This window comes from Camelus bactrianus, chromosome 5 (genome assembly GCF_048773025.1).
Source record: "Camelus bactrianus isolate YW-2024 breed Bactrian camel chromosome 5, ASM4877302v1, whole genome shotgun sequence".
NCBI lineage: Eukaryota > Metazoa > Chordata > Mammalia > Artiodactyla > Camelidae > Camelus > Camelus bactrianus.
In genome coordinates, this window is record NC_133543.1 from 99,931,417 (window position 1) to 99,945,080 (window position 13,664).

The window sequence follows — 13,664 nt, forward strand, 5'->3', positions numbered from 1 at the left end:
AAGATGTTTATCATGGTATTAAGCATAACAGCAAAGCCCTTAGGAAAATACAGATGTCCAAGATGAGGTAATGGGTCACTAATCATGATGCAGTCACACAGTGGATTCTTACTAAAATATTTTAAATTATGCTTATGAAGCTATTTCACTAGCTTTTTTTGTTTTAAAATACATGGGTAATTGTAAAACTAAAATAATGGTACAAAAAGCACAAACATGAAAATAAAAATCCTGTACCTATTCCAACACACACTGTGGTAGTCATTAGGGCTGTTGATGAATTTGCTGGCTTCTTTCATTCTGGACTTGGCAGGATTGAGCTTTCCTGTCCGCCTCAAGTTAGATGTGGTCATTGCTTTGGCCACTGAAACGTGAGCAGTCATGCGCGCGCCCACTCCCCAGCACCCTTGTCAATGCTGCACTTAATCGATGTTATCAACCACCGATCATCTGATAGCAAGTGAGTATTTACATTTTTTTGTTGCCTTTCTTTGATTATTGATGCAGTTGAACCACTTCATAGTGAAAGTTTCTAGTTATCTTTCGTGAACGAAGCCCTCAGGTCATTGAACTAACCTTTATTGTCTGTATTCTTTGCATCTTGACCCATTGCAGATGAGCTGCAAATACTTATCCATCTGTCACTTTTTTCTTTCAGCTTTACTCATGATTTCTTCACAAAGAAGTTAAGGTTTATATTGTCAAATTTTATTCTTGATTAAAAAGTTCTGGTCTTATGACATGCTTAGAAAATACTTCCCCACTTCAAAAATTATAAATATTCATCTAAAGCCGTCTTCTAGTGCTTTCATGTTTTTATTTTTTACTACTTAATTTTTTTTTATAATCTAGAATTTATTTTAGATTAAGGAAGAATTCCAGTGGTTGAATTTTATTTTCTTTTCCAATCGATTAATAAATTGTCCCAATGTCATTTGTTAAGCCATCTCGCTGATCCCCATTGACTTAAAATTATGCAGAGTGTTTGATGACACAGGAACATGTTTATCACAATGTCACGTGGAACGAGCCCAATGAAACAAACTGGTAACTGATAGAATGCCCCTAGCTCAAGCAAATGTGTTTAGAGAAAAATTTTGGAAGCAATTATATAATCTGTTTTCGGGGAAGGTATTTTTACTTTAATATTTTTGCAGATTTTCTAAAATTTCTAGAAAGCATTATTTTGTTTTATAATGAAGACAAATATATCATTTTAAACTCTTATGTTCTTGAATGAAGTGAAAACAAAAAGAGAAGGCTTATAAATTCAGCTTATTTTCTTTATAGAACTGTTTTCCTTGCCGTAGCTACAGTGTTCAAAGTTTTCTGAATTCTGGCAACATTACTAGTTAATTTTCTGCCGCAGAGTGCCTCCATATCTCAAATTCATCACCCCATAAACTTCCCAAGCAGTGGGGATAAATGTGAATTTTCTCAGCTGAAGAATTATAGTGCATCTTTAGTGAAAATGCAAAATCTTAGGAAGGCAATTGAGTTGTGCAAAAGGAGATAAAGTGGAGATACATAGTGATAAACTCAACTCCCTCTCCTGCTGTTTAAGGAGGTTTTTTTTCCTTCCTTTCGCTTCTGGTTACAATAGATTTTGGAAATACCTTTTCTTTTCTTTCTTTCTTTCTTTCTTTCTTTCTTTCTTTCTTTCTTTCTTTCTTTCTTTCTTTCTTTCCTTTTTTAAATGCTTTGAGAAGTCAAGCCACTTTCCTTTGAAGACATCATGATAAATATCACTGCTTACAATTCACAATGAGATTCTGTACAGCAGTGAAAATAAAGTAGTGGAATATGTTCATATGAATATGTGCATATATGTGCATGTGTTTATGATAGAATCCATAAATACGATTTATGCAATTATATAAAATAAAAATGTATGCAAAAGAAGCAAATTACTGAATATTCTCTCTAGTAAGATATTATTTTTATTATTTCATCATTTGTTGATATAAACGTTAAAAAAAAAAAACAAACAGTAAGCATTCAAAACCCTCCTACAGTCCCTGTCACGGAGAAAGGACATCAAAGCGTTAGTGCCCTGGCTGTGTTTCCAGCTGACCTCATCTGCTACCGTAATACATCACTCGCAAAATACTCATTCTTAGTAAAATTCAATTCAGTAATCACTTATTGAACACAGGCTGTAAGTAATGCTGAGCACTGAAGCAGATACAAAGATGAATGAGCCCCATCTCCTTCCCTTATGAGGTTTACAGTCAAATGAGTAAGGCAGACAAAGGCAGAAAAACCCTAATAGAGCATGTAAATGTAGATACATGGCGTGTTAGGCTGATCGCTCCAGCCTTTCCATCTGATGTGCATTGTCATGTGACTGCCACTTGGTGACAGCTGGTTGGAATTAGGGCTGCTGTTTGTGGCCATGGAACAGAGGACTAGTGCTCACCAGGGTCATGGTCTTGCTAACACAGCATTCTAATCAGCTGAGCTCATCAGCCAGAGACATACAAGTTTGTTGCGGAAGATGGTACTGATTATACTCCTGGAAATAAAAGAATATTTATTAAAAGGAGATATCCATCAGGATTACTGGATTCCACAAAGGACTATTTCAAACTCCAAATCGATGAGTAATTAAGTAATATCTATTGTGGGTAAGGCACTGGGCTTGGGTATGAGGGATAGTGTACAATGAATAAATCAGGGAAGACACATCCTCACCCTCAAGAAGCTGACAGTCCAGTGCGAGAGACTTAGCCTTAAGGGCAGCTAAGGCAGAATACGACAAGGGCCTTGGGGCAAATGCTGTGATGTGGACTCTGAGGGAGGGAGAAGAGATTCGGGTGAATGGGGGTTAACGAAGATGTCAAGAAGATGGGGCATTTGAAACAGACCTTGAGGAATGACCATGTGAATATAGTCAAAATATTGCATATGCCTTATTATTTATTTACCCAATTTTGCTTATATCTTTCTTGCTTTTCTGAAATTATTTAAAAAATTAACCAAGTAGCACAAATTACATTATCAGAAAATGCAAACACAGAGTCAAATACGATAGCTTCTTTCACGATGACTCTCATTTCAAGTCCTTTCTTCAGAGATTGCAAACATGTCTTATTCAGAACATTTCCTATGTGTTTACTTACATATATTTGTCCTTACACAAATATTTGGGAAAAATTGACCTATACTATGTACAAAACCGTTCAGCACTTGGCTTTTTAAAACATTTAACAAATGTCTTGTCTTTCTCCGTGTCAGTTCTTAGCAGTCTGTTTCCTTTTTAGTGGCCGATTTGTGGTCTCTAGACCCATGCTATCCAATATGGTATCCACTAGCCACATGGGATCTGTTCTCGTTTAGATCTAAGATAATTGAAATGAAATAACATTGAAAAGTCAGTTCCTCAGTTGCACGTACCACATGTCAAGTACTGAGCAACCTCATGGACACTGTGCTGGACGGAGCAGAAACAGAATGCCTCCATCATTGCTGAAAACCCTGTTGCATAGAGCTTACTCCCTGCTACGCACACACCAGCAGCCGCTCAGACATTCACTCTCTGTTGGAGAACATTTAGTGTCTTTCCTACTTTTCACTATAGTGAAAATTCTCCAGTGAGCACCTTGGAACACCCATCTTTTGTGTATGTGGGGGAGGGTTTGTGTGGAATAGACTTCTAGAATAGAGATGGCAGGGCCACATTGAAAGCACATTTAAATTTGGGTAGAGAGTGCCAAATTTTCCCTTAAAAGGTCGAACCAGCTTTATCACTTTAGAGACAACTTAAATGCTCATTTTTCAAATGCTAACCAGCCCTGGAGATTGCAAATCTCTACAATGTTGCCACTCTGATGGACAAAAACAAACAAATCCTACTGTCTTTTTAATTTGAATTCTCTAATTTCTTAGTGGGATTGGACATTTAAAAATAATTTTTAATTACCTAAAGGAATGCATGAGTATATTTTTATTGTAAAACATTACAATTGCTTACCTGGCTGGTTAACACAGGTCCAGAAAATAATTTAGCTCTACTGACAAAGGTTTCAGATATCCTGAACTGGACAAATCATACAAGAAACATGAATAGCCAATGAGCACAAGAAAAAAAATTATCTTCTACTTGCACCAGTAGAAATGCAAAGTAGAATAAAATGTAAAAGAAAGAAATGAAAAGTAAACTGTGTGTATATGTATATATATACACATACACATAAGTGTATACATATATGTATATGAGTACATATGTATATAAACATCGATACATTTGTGTACATTATATTGACTGTAATTGTTCCAGCACTAAAACAACAAGCACATTTGAAGTTTAATATAAAACATTAAATAACACTGATGAACGCAATGGATCAGAGTGTAAGTAGGACAGTCTGACAACAGGCCACTTTGGTTAGCTGGTTTTTTTGGAGGGGGTGGGGTGGGAAGGGCATGTTAGTTTCAGCTCATCAGCGATACGTCTTTCCAATGATTAGCTTGGAAAAAAACAGAGCTGAGAGCAGCCTGCGGAGAATCGACTGACAGGCAACAGGGCAAACAATCCATTGTTGCTAGGAAACACCACCCTTCAAAGAGCAGCATCTCGCTCACCCTCGTGTGAGAGCCACGTCCAGATTGGATGCCCCAGTGAACCTGCTTCATGGTGAAGAAATCAGCCAGCAGTGGTCAGCCGGGCCATGGATCTGGGCAGAAGCAGGAAGTAGATTCTGCCGCAAAAGGTGTATAAGAGGAATAAATAAAAACTGGCTGTGGAAGCCTGTTGAAGAGAATCAGCATAGGTTCATAGACTCTAAAGATGACACTACCTGTCATCTTTAAGCTTCACCCACTGGAAGCACCGAGTTTCCTGAGATAACGGTGTAGCCTTGATTAAGACATAATTAAGCCACAATGACCATTGGTTTTGGAGGACCAGGCTGGCTGGGCAGATATTCAGTGGTGTTGTGGCTATGGCCATCGTCAGTGAAGGCCTGGCAGGAGCTGAAGCATCTCTTCCGGGGAAAGGACCGTCCTTCCGCACAGGGAGACAAAAGCTGTGAGAGCAGACACCGAAAACGGAGTTATGGTTCCCACAGGGGAGGGGGCGGGGAGGGATAAACTGGAGTTCGAGATTTGCAGATCCACACTACTATATGTATAACAGATAAACAACAAGTTTATACTGTAGAGCACAGGGAACTGTATTCGGTATCTTGTAGTAGCCTATGATGAAAAAGAATACGAAAACAAACATGTGTATGCTCCTATCTGACTGAAGCATTATGCTGTACACCAGAAACTGACACAGCTTTGTAAACTGACTACACTTATATGTATAAAAAAGCTGTGAGAGGCTGCAGATGTGGGGCCTCCAGTTAGAGGCCAAAAGAAGACATACCACGTGGTTGCGCTCACTAAGTCTGCTTGGAATTCATGTATCTTTCTCATATACCAGCTCATCAAGACTCAGAACTCAAAGCTTAGGTTTGGACCGATGTGGAAGAAGACAAGGCTTAGCAGAAAGAAGTCAGGCATCCGGGCCCTGATGGAGGGGGCCAGAGCACCCTGGACCCCACGGGGGCAACTTCTGGAGCCTAGAGGAGAGGAATGCAGCTCAGCAGAGCTGTGCTCCTAAGCCTGGCTGGGCGACAGCGCTCTCCGTCGGGCCGGTAGAGCTGCGCGGGGACACACGCTCCGGCCGTAGATCCAGATGGTTGCGTCCCTGCCTGTGCACACGTGTGATGAATCCCAGGGGGCTTGTCATCTCACCACGGGTTCCTTTACTCTTTAAACAGTCTTTTTCTTATCTTCATAAAGGTATCTAGAGTTTTTAAAAATCCAAAGGTGTTATTAACCATAGATAGCTGGATTGGGTGGACCCCGCTTCCTCCCTGTCCTCACCATTTCCTGTGCAAAGGCGGAAACAGCCTCTAGGGGCTGGGTGAGTTTGCTGTTCTAAAGGAAGGAAGGAGGGTAGGAAGAGAGAAAAAAGGGGAGGGAGGGAGAAGAAAGTAAGAATAGCAGGAGTGAGAGTCATTCTTATTAATTGTCAATATGACGTCCCTGGGGTCCTCTCCTCACCATTGACCAAATCCATCCCTGGAAACACCTTTAGGGCAGAGCACTGTGGAGCTGCTTCAGAGAACCACAAAAGAAGCCAACGTTGATTTCCTTTTTTCTTTATCTATGGAATGCATTGTCTGCAGGAAATTTCCTTCGGCACTTAACTTCACTCTGCAGAAATGCTTTTTAACCGTTCTCGGCCTTTAAATAGATGTACCCTTACAATGGGCATCAGACCCTCTGGTCAGCCTGAAATGTGTGCAGCGTCTCTGTGCCTTTGCACGTGTAAGTGCCCCGTCATGCTCGCTAAGACTTATCTCCCTGAAGCCTTTCCTGATCTGGCCAGGCTCCCTTCTCTGTGCCCCTTATATTAGTGTTTAGTTATTTAGTTTTTTTGTTGGTGTGTTTATTCCGTTCGTGGTGTGTGAACTCCTCAGTGTCCTCATTACACAGTCGCTGGCATGCAGCGTGAGCCTAATGCATGTTTACAGAATGACCACGCGCACAAATGTCTGATGCTTTAGTGTTATTAGCCGTGGCTTCATGGGGAAAGCAACTGAAGGATGTAAGAATTAGGTGCATTCATAATAATTTAGATAATGCCCAAGTCAGTAAAATATAAAATTAAGCCAACCAAGTACACCTGTACTAGGCTACACTGGGCTCCCTGCCCAGATGTGTTGTCCTTCTCAGAACCTCAGAGTGTGACCTTATGTGGAAATAGGGTTGTTACAGATGTAATTAGTTAAGATGAGATCATACTGGTGTAGGGTGGGCCTTTAACCCAATATGACCAGTGTCCTTATAAAAAGGATAAGAGACACAGACCCAAAGGGAGAATGCAGTGCGACAACAGAGGCGGACATCAGAGGGAGGCACCCACAAGGATGCTGGCAGCACCAGAAGCTAGCAGAGGGGTCTAGATTCTCTCCGAGAGCCTTCAGATAGTTTGGCTGTGCTGAGGCCCTGATTTCAGACTTCTGGCCTCCAGAACGATAAGAGAGTAAAGGTCCATTGGTTGAAGCCACCCAGCTTCCGGCACCTTGTTTCACTGCCCTGGGAGACCAACACAGCACCGTGCCGGAGACGAGCCCCTAAGAGGAGGGAGGCAGGGTCGCCAAGGAGTTGTTGCGTCTCTTTCCAGCCGGCTACTTCCTGAAACAGCTGGTCACGCATAGCAAAGTTTTATTCTACATTGCCTTTGACAAATACACAAATACAAAGCGTCCTTCTTTGCTCCTTATGACACTACTTCCTTTGAGTTTTATTTCATCAGATATTGAAGTTTATATCTTGCTTTCTTGTGGGTTGTATGAAACTGGTTCATCTTTTTCCATCCATTCATTTTCAAGCTCCATGTGTCCTTGTCTCTCAAGTGTCTCTTGTAGACAACGTATCACTGCAGATGCCCAAGGCCGGGCCCACGTGTGGGGGGGGGGACCTGATTAATTTGTGAAGGGTCAGGGACAGACTTCAGAGTGGAGAGTCCCAAGCACCACAGGCCAGGAGCATCCTTTGTCCTGCAGCCACGACCTTTGTCGGCTCCTCTGTCAGGGAGAAGCAGCACCGGAAAGGGCAGCGCCTTGGGCTGAAATCCGGACCGGTGGCTTGGAGACCGGGGTGGAGACGAGACCGGGGTGGAGACGTGACAGCCTGAGGGACGCTGGGCAGGCTGCGTGCACCACCAGCCCACCTGGCGGGGCCTCCACTTTGCCCTGGTGGTTCCCTCGCGTCACATAAGAGGAGCCCCTGGTTTGCTTATTTCTTCCCTGCAGGCTGAGACACTTCCGGGCCAAAGCTCGCTGCTGCCAGACTTAATTTTTCACCTACACAAATATTTAAAAAGTAGCCCCAAGTAAACAAATTTTTAGCCATTTAAAACCTGCCTCCTTTGCAAACGCCATGAAGCCTCACCTGACAGCCGTTACCTGTGGATAAGACAGTTGTAACGCCCCAAGTCCCCGCTGGCCTTCAGAGTTCTCCAGTGCAGACTCTGCTCTCACCTAGACATGCAAATCCCCTCTCCCCCTGATTTCCCCGGCCCTCCTCCCCTTCTGAGAAGGGGCCCCCAAAGTCCTGCCTGAGGCCTTTCCCCTGGCAAAGCATCACCAAGAGGAAGCTTGTGTGCGCTACTGCCACCTTGTGGCCATGTCTTTTTCCTAGCTCAGCCCCAGAAGCTTCCAGCTCGTGCACCTGCGCACCTTGGACACAATGGAGCAGGAAGCAGCTCAATTTCTGTATTAAAGCGGCAGCTAGTGACTGTCAGGGCAATGTTGGCAGAACTGAAGAAACCGTTCTCTAAGCTGTCCTCTTGCTGCCTTCTCTGACCATCTTCCACCCCAGGGGAGACCTCCCCCGGCCCCCAGACAGGAGTTCAAGTCAGCATCCAGTCTCCCAGGGCTTCTCTGGTTTTCCTTGATCGTGGTAGAAATGTAGTTTCTTTCTTTCCTTTTGCCAGTTTAATAAATGTCTTTTCTCCATTATGCTCAGTTTTTTTTTTATTTTATAAAGTTGGAAATAAAAATGACAGAAAAAAAGAAAAAAAACAAATATATTTATTATCAAAGAAAAGCCTAGCTAAAAGTTGGGTGCATTTTCTTTCTTTTTCAATTCGGTTTTTGTCTTACAGTTATTAAGATCACGTGATACATTCAAAACTGTGCATCATGACATTTAAGTCTTTTTTTCCCTGTTTAAAAAGGAATTGCATGCTCATCACAGAAAAGCTGCTTCTTGGTGGTTTATTGACTGTTCTCATTTGAAAAATATTCGAAGACTCAGGCCCATCATTATGAGTTTTGAGGATGCAGAAAATCACTGCTCACGTTTTTGGCACTGAAAATAGCCATTATGTTGTTCTACAAATCTACGCTTTTTGCAGAGGGAGAAGAAAAATCTTTTTGTTTAGCTATTTTCAGATCAAAACTTCATAGAACTTGGGTGTCATAGCAAGTGCCAGAATATAACACCTGGTTGTTTTTCAGGTGAACAGCAGGACTTGAAAAGACTCCATCTGAGCCTGGAGGACAAACAAGATATGGCAATCATGCATGTTTCCTTTGACCAAGGACCAGAGGCATCCCACCACCTGCTACATCTTGGCACTGACACCCTTGACAAGACCCTGAGAAGGGGAATGAAAGACACAACAAGGACCAAAATCAATATTCCCGCCAGCTAGGGAGAAGGAGGGTTCAGTCAGAAACTGGGTAAAGTTATTGAACACACCCATGTATCTCAAAGGAGAGTCACACCCACTGCAAATATATAAGCCACTGGGAATCCTGAGTTTGTGACACCCTGGGGTGCCTGAGCCTTTCCAGTGATGTTGTGGAGGTGGCCAGTACAGGTTTGTGAGACCCAACTGTGTGCAAGTCTTCCCAACTCTGTGTTCAGCGAATTGATGTTGGTAGCTTGAAATTGGCTACAGTGGTGGTATTTACACCAGAGGGATAGGCAGATGCTACAGATCAGGGTGTTTTTTTCCTCCCACTCCCAAAAGTCAATTGTTAATTATTTATGAACACACCGCTGTCTCTGATGTTCTGAAATAACGGAATGTAGGCAAAGCAACAAATCCTCTGTGCGGGACTGACGGAGTCTTGGGTTTTACTTGTGTGGACTACATCTCCCATGGTGCAGTGCACCACCCAGAGTCCACCCCTACTTCCTGCTCTGTGATTTCTGGGTGTGGAGTGGGAAGATTGCTGGGGATGAGCTTTAGGGGTGGAGCTGCTGGCTTCCCCCAACAGCAGCTCTTATGCAATACAATGTTGCCAAATCACCTTGTTGGTAGAGAAAGTGTCATTTTTAACCCGGTCTCTGCTCAGATCATCTCAGATCCTTTTATCAATTCATGTATCAAGTATGTTGGGCACCAGCCGCATACCGATCACTGTTCTCTGTACCTGGGGTGCAGGGGTGGATCCTGCTGGAGGTAGTAAATTAGTACCACTTCCTGCTGAAAATGCAGGGTCTGAACTGACCTGAGTGGCAAGTGTGAGACCTCCCCCTCTGGCTCCTGACTCCATTGTAGTGAGGTTATTAATTTTCACAATAAAGCTGCAGAAATACTGAATCCATATTCATAAAATTTCCTGCCAAGCAGACTCTGAAATACAACAAATGATGACCAATGTTTAGAAGTTGAATTAACTCATTCATTGAATAAATATTTACCAAGCACCTACTTGTGTGCCAGGGACAATGAGAGAAGCTGGACCTTCCGCTGTGAATGGCGAGGACACTGCCCCTCACTCGTGGAACTGTGGATGAGACATGTTGCCAGCCACATCAGTAAACAGAGGATGCTGTGGCCATCAAGTCATCAGCCGCCCCTGACAGTGAGTGGAGGGAACTCAGGATGCAGACAAGCAGGCAGCCCAGCCTCTGCAGCCACCCCAACTGTGCCCCCTGAGGGAACTCAGGATGGGAAAGAACAAGATACTGGCCCTAGATGGCCAGGTGCACATCAAAGGAATGATTTCAATGAGCCCAGACCTTTGCACTTTCCCATACATAGAAAAGTGCTAAATTCCTTAACTTGAGAGTATCTATCTGGTTTTCTTTAATTAATAGTAATCTTTTGATATTCCAACTACTTGGTTTTTGTGGCAAAAGTCCTATATATCCTGGCTCCTCCCCTGCCTCTTCAGAGCAGTCCCTCACAGCGATCTGACAGGCTGCCTCCTGGGTTCTAGGCCTCAGGAAGTCTGCCGAATAAAACATCATCCTGAACTTTTAGGCTGTGCATTGCTTTAGCTGACAGAACATGTGGTGTCTTCTGTGGTGTAAAATATTATTTCTCAGCAGCACCTAAGGTGGCAGCTGATAACTGGCAAAGACTCTGTCCTTAACAACTGTAGTCGGGCTCTCCGAGTCCTGCTTTGGGCTCGGCCTTACCCTTGGCCTCTGTCCTTGGCCTGGTTAGTCCAGTCCTGCTGGGCCAGTTTACCAAAAAGCCTCTGCCCTTGGTGTGATATAATAAGAAATATACATTTGGCCCCTGTCCCAGTTTCTTGGCAAACAGCTCCTAAACCCTTGGAATCTCCGAAGTGCTAAGTGTCTTTTTATATGCTAATGAGATGACCATTGGCTGAGGGCTCCTGGACCAGCTGAGGATGGAGGCTGGTTTCCAGAGCAACCAGTGGAGGGACTAGAGGGTGGGGAATTTCAGCCAGGCTCCCCCAGCTCCAGGGAGGAGGGAGGGGCTGGAGGGCGAGCTAAGCATGAATGGCCAGTGATTTAATCAGCCGTGCCTCCACAAAGTGCCCCATATGATGGGGTTGGGAGAGCTTCTGAACTGAGCAGGACTCTGTGGGTCCCTCTTGGGCACAAAGCCTTTTTGTGTCCCCGATTCTTATTTGTGGTGGTGAAAGGCTTCAGCCTCCTAGACCTTCCTGCATACCAAAGAGCAGATTCAAGCAGCTGCTAATCAGAGAAGTAAGGGAATAGGGAAACAAAGGAGGAACAGTCAAGAAACTAGAGCGCAGCCGTGAAAGCAGGATCCTGGCTCCTCCTCAAGGACTATGTATATAACCGGACCTTTGAGCTCTTCTGCAGGAGCTGAGACTCTACCCAGGGATGGTAACTCCAGGCTGAGCACAGGGTTCCTAACCCTGCCTTGTTACCTCCCCACCAACCAATCGCACACCCTGCAGCCCTCACCCCAAATTTTGCTTAGGAAAACTTTTCCCCAAAAACCCTCAGGGAGTTCAGGTTTTTCAAGCATGAGCCACCCGTCCTCCTTGCTTCACCCTGCAGTCCACCTCTCCCTGCTCCAGACTCTGATGCTCCGGTTTGTTTGGCCTCACTGTGTGCCAGGCACACGGTGTGCTCGGTAACACTTCCAGGTTGGTGAGCACAGGGGGGTGCGGTGGGGGGTCCACAGCCAGAGAGAGCATGACAGCCCCTCACCACCCATACCTCGCCCTGCACAACTTCCCCATTTGGCTGTTTCCAAGGTTGTCCTTTATACTAAGTGGCTAATAGTAAGTAAAGCAATTTTCTGAGTTTTGTGAGCCATTCTAGCAAATTATCAACCCCCCAGAGGGGGTCGTGGGCATCCCTGAATTAAAGCCACGTGGCCAGAGCCCAGGTGACATCCTGGCGCCTGTGACTGACATCGGATGTGCGGGCAGGCTTGTGGGACTGAGCTCCTAACTTGTGGGGTCTGTTCTAACTGTAGGCAGTTTGTGTCAGGACTGAGCTGCAGGACACCCAGTGGGCTCCTGGATAGTTGGAGAATTGGCTGGAGTGGAGAATTGATTGGTGTCACCCCCACACATTTGGTGACTGTGCTGTGACTAGGTAAAAGAAACTGGTGGGGTTTTTTGTTGTTTGTTTGTATGTTTGTTTGTTGGTATCTGACCACGGTCAACTGAAATAAAAATGCACAACATGAGAACCATGAGTTAAGTTTTATTTGGGGTAAAATGGGGACTATAGCCCGGGAGACAGCATCCCAGAGAGCTCTGAGCCACTGCTCTGAAGAGGCGGGGGGAGCTCAGTATTCGATATGATTTCAGTGAAGGGGGTCCGTGCAGTCAAGCACACACGTAGGCAGAGGCTTGCTGCTGGTCACGAGGAGCACGTACCACTGCTAAAGATTTTAGTGCTTTTCTAGATAGAGGAGATGCAAGACTTTGGGCTCATAAAATCTCCTGAAAATATCTAACTGTCTGAAGGCCTGTTTGACCAGTTTCTCCCAAAGCACAGAGCACCTCATTCCTGACCTTCACCTTGAACTCCTTTCAGGGTCTGTTGAAGGTCAGTGACTGCAGTGGCTCATGGTTTAATCCTTGTAAAGGCAGATGCTAAGTGCCAATTTTTAGTTGGCACCACCCTGGGTATCTGGTCAACTTCCTCATCCACCCCCCCCAACCCCGACATCTTATCACCCTGGCTTGCCTTCAGAAAAATCTTGTCAAGTTAGTTTAGCCAGAACCCCCCAAGTTTCTCTTAGTAGTTTTCCATCCACTGACCCCACCCTGCTCCTTGCCTCCTGAATAAATCTGCCTAACTGTTCTTTAACAAATGTCACAAATAATCTTCCTTTAACCTGCCCCTGCCTTTATAATTAGAGCGTATCTGAAGAGCTGGTTAGAATTCCCCTGCCCAACTGATTATGAATTTCCTGTCTATAACAGTAGAACTATTTTTTCCCCTTTTCTGGAAAGGCAAGTCTTTTCACGATACAGAAGCTGCACTTAATGTGAAACAGAAACCCTTGCTTAATTAACATAATCTTTAATTTGGATCAACCTTTTGTTGTAGCTCTTTCCCTCATGTGACCAACAGGAGGTGCCTACGTCCCTTGCTTTGCTGTATTAGTGAAATTATGTATAAATCTAGCACCATGTTGACACTTGCATTTGCAGCCCAGTGAAAAGCTCTCTATTTCTTCGTGAGAAACACGTGTCTGAAATATACATCCTGCTACTGCAAAGTCCTTTGGTCAGTTGAGCAACTTAGTATCAGCTTAAAACTAAAACACCCCATTTGTCAAAACCTTCAAATAAAAGAGTAACTCTCCCTGTCACTAGGTAAAAGGAAAATGGTGCAAGAATTTCTCCACATAGTCGTTCTTGACATAAATTTAGCCTTATGTGGGAAAAGGATGCTTAAAT

At 44.1% G+C, this 13,664-nt stretch overlaps 1 long non-coding RNA gene across 1 annotated transcript; it reads left to right on the forward strand.

Annotated features, from left to right (window-relative positions):
- The first annotated feature begins 329 nt into the window (after positions 1 to 329).
- On the forward strand, positions 330 to 10,114 carry LOC141577666 (uncharacterized). Its single transcript, XR_012506897.1, has 2 exons — positions 330 to 460; positions 9,021 to 10,114. It is a non-coding gene; the product is annotated as an uncharacterized LOC141577666 (long non-coding RNA).
- Positions 10,115 to 13,664: the final 3,550 nt, after the last annotated feature.